Here is a 4,066-nt window from a genome sequence, read left to right on the forward strand (position 1 = left end):
AAACTCACTTTCTGCACCGTGGGCGCAAACACAGACACGAGTAGCTCTCTGTACTAAGCGGCTTTATAAAAAAAAAAAAAAAGTTCCTGAAAGCTTCAGCATGAAGCCAGGGGCAGGAAAAACACAATGCTGATCAGAAATGGATTAGACCTCAAGGAAATGTCAATCAGCTTGGCAAAACAGGGGAAAAATAGCAATTTCTCACAGCAGAGGGACTGAAAGATGTCTCAAATTATCAGGATTATCAGAATATTAACACTCAGAAGTGGTTATAATCTCAACCTGCAAAGCAACTAGAAGGCCAGGTTGTCAAATAAATGTAAATAAGTAAGTAATTTAGTGGAGTGCGAGTTAATGGGAAAAATGATCTTGAATTTTAGGCTCCTTCAGTACAATATCTGACTAATTGTACAATTAACTATAAAATACCACATGTTTCTGTGTCTGGCCTGCTGCACATGTGACATTAAGACGATGGTTTAAGACAGATGGACATGATCTCACCCTGCTGTCATCCTTTCACTTGATCCAAATGAATAACGATCCAGCCAGGATGCTCTTAAAAACCCAGGGAGAGACTCCTTCGCTGCTGGTTAGAATTACAGCAGGTCCACATTTCCAATACAACATAAGGACACGGTTGAGTGAACTTCTAGCAGCCTCCTGAGGTTCAAATTACAGTTCAGGAAGAAAAAAAAGCAGTGATTTTTCTATCGGTTTGGTTGGTCACACAGTGGAAATTCTAACAAAATCAATGACGACCTGGAGCTGCTGATCCATGAAAATACCTGTGAAAACATCGACTGACGCTTTAAAAAGGCAAGTTATCCAGCTGAGGGGGAAGCAGTGACTCTCTGTCACAGATAAACTTTGACTTTGGAACTCACAAAAAAATAAAGAAGAGTCAACATTAAGAGGATCAAACAGTCTTTGAGAGGTAGAGCATAAAAATGTGTGTTTAATCCATATTTTTATGACAGGCAGTGGCTATTTTTCCAATAGGAAGATAGTAGAGGGTTTGCAAAACCCACTTTATTGATTATGCTCTCTAATGTAGTTAATTGGCTTACAAATATCAAGGCTGACTGCAGAACAAGGGCATCCTCAGCACAGTTATCTCCGCTACCCACAGACTGTCCCTGTCAAATCTAATCTTTACCTCAAAATGTAAGAAAGCCCAGTAATAGAAGGAGACATCAATGAAAATTTGTGCCTAGGGCACTGACAGGAGGCCTATCCATTTATTTAATTATAGCCTGTGTTCTTTGTAGTGTAGTACACGCCTGACTGAACGAAGCTTCGAGAAAAAGCAGTGGTGGCCACGACTAGAGATAAGATGGAAAACATACTGATCAAGTGAAAAAATACAGTATGTCCTCTTTGCCTGTTATTTCTCTTCTCCACCCACTAATTTCTTTCAGGGTCGTGGGGGGCTGCAGACTATCCCAGCATGCACTTGCTGGAAGGCAGGGAAGTCATTGCAGGCAATCAGAAATACGGTACAGACGCTCATTCATACCTCCAGGATATTTAGACTCTAGTCCACCTGACTGTGGGAGGAAACCAGCAGAGCCAAAGCAGAAATTAATCCTGAGTCCTTGTGTTGTCTGACAACAGCACGATTAACCCCTGAGACACAATGTAAAGCGTTTAGCTGATGATATTTCATTTATATGCACACTGGGCAGTGCTGTTGTACGCACATAAAAGAACACCTTTCTGTGCATTTTTCAACAATTTATATTCCTCCTACATTATGAAGCATCCATAACCCAGTCATATTGATCACCAATCATTGAAAATGTGCTGTATGAAGAGTTAAAGAATGACTGATAGCACAACAGCAGAGGTATTATCATATGTGATGCCATATTACTGAACATGGACAGATGATTCATCACATTTCCGCCTATGTTATATCATGTTATACGGGTTTTAAAGGGTGGAAGATTTATTGTCATTCAGAAATACAACGATAAATGTTTAATACATTTTTATGCCTGTACACAGCTACCATATGAGGCTGGATAATGTGTAGTATATTATAATCTTTTTGTATTTTGTGCACCTTATGTGAAACTGTAAGGCTGCCATATTGAGCAGATCTCTCTTGTAAAAGAGCTTGCTAACGTAAATGGCATTTTTTAGGTTAAATAATGGGGAGAATAATCTGTTATTGCTTATATATAGCTTATTAATGCTAAATATTGGGATTAAAATTGTGTCACCAAAGTAAAATTATTCAATCAATCTACAATTAGTTGTCCAATAAGGCCAAGATGTTTAAAAAAACTTAGTTTACTAAAAACTATATCTACATGAATCACTTTTGTCCTAGTAACGTAAGATTTGAGGTTAAATGTTTCATGTTTTTTAACTTGTGTCTCCTGTACAACAGCCACTGTGGCCAAGAGTGACAATTACAACCAACATGGTTCATGCGGTTCATGCGGTTAATGTGGTTCATGCGGTTCATTTGAAGCAACCTTGCACAACTAGAGAGGAGTCATCAGGTCAGTTAACAGACTCAATAATGCCTGAAAACATTAGTCATCATAAGCTGCTGGTCAAACCCGACCAAGTGAAACTGCAGTGGGAAAACTCCTGAGTGTATTATATCAACCAAGGGCATGTGCTATCGCCTAGAAACCTTTTATTTTTATTTTGAAGATGAAGAATGGCTCATTTCTTCTTCCAAACGTTACACAGTTTATCCTGAAAACCAAACAATGCTCGTGTATTCTAAATGTGAAATGGTAAATGCGGTCCGGCTGTACGTCGACACACACACCTTAACTGGCCTATTACGGAAATTACAGAGGGCATGTGGGGAAGACAGAGGAGAGACAATCCTTCAGAGTGCAGCAACGAGGGCTCCTGCAGTGAATAAAGATGAGGTGACAGGGGAGGACACACATCCATTTACAGTGAGAGATGAAACGGGAAGGACGAGGGATTTCCTCTCACCCTGCTGAGCCAGAGTTGCTCCCAATGATTGAGAACATATGGCCAAATCAGTCATTTTGAAAACCCTCTACACAGTTTATTTATTTATAAAGTGTATGTATTTAACTTTTTGATGTATTTACAGTATATATGTGTGTTTGTGTGTATCTGATGCCCACTAAAAATACACAAGGTCTTGGTATTGCGACCGTTTTGACTGGTATATCTGCATTTCTGTTGTTTTTGTTGGTTATTATGGCATTATATTCACTATCATTTAGATTGATTCATATAAGAATCAACATGTTTTTACGCCATTTTTTTGTCATTTTGGTTAAGAATAATCATTGTTTTTGTTATTTTTTTATATTTCTGTCCACATAAGAATGATTTCATATTTGAAATATGTTGATTTTTCACTTTATAACAGATTTTAAACATTTTACAAATGAAAAAAAGAATATGACGCAGAACAGCAATAGAAGAATGTCAACATCAATTTTGTTGACATTTTACCACTCTTTTCCTCCAGCTGTTGCTGCTCTCCATCCTTCCAAGTTTGTGTACTGCATCATCTCTTGTATGATATTATCAGTGATAAAGAGCTTGGGATAGTAATACAAATATTACTATTTATTTAAAAATATTAAAGACAACTTAAACATTTTAATGGAATGATATCAAAAACATGTTTTTTGAGGAATAGCTGGAATATAAAATAATAAAAACCTTTCGTTACAAAAAATTTACAAGAAAACCACCTCACCAGGTCATTCTTGACCCACTTATGCATCTAAGGGTTAATGAATGAATATGGTCAACAGGTTTGAATGTTATTTTACAGGAGAGAGATAAAAAGCATGCACCATGTCGAAAGGTGTGAGTGTATTGATTCAGATCTGGCTTGACAAGTCCAATTTGCCCACAACAGTCCACTGAGATTTGAGAGAAACCCCTCAGAAACATCATTTATCTCGAGGGATTGAGGGAGATTGATTTAATATAGTCACCTCCACATCTCAGACTGGCACATTTGTGTCCAATCGTTTTGCTTTGCAGGCATAATTCACAAAAAGGAGGAAAACAAAGCGAGTTCAAGAAGCCAGGAAGGTTGAAAAAT

This window comes from Amphiprion ocellaris, chromosome 16, assembly GCF_022539595.1.
Source record: "Amphiprion ocellaris isolate individual 3 ecotype Okinawa chromosome 16, ASM2253959v1, whole genome shotgun sequence".
Taxonomy (NCBI): domain Eukaryota; kingdom Metazoa; phylum Chordata; class Actinopteri; family Pomacentridae; genus Amphiprion; species Amphiprion ocellaris.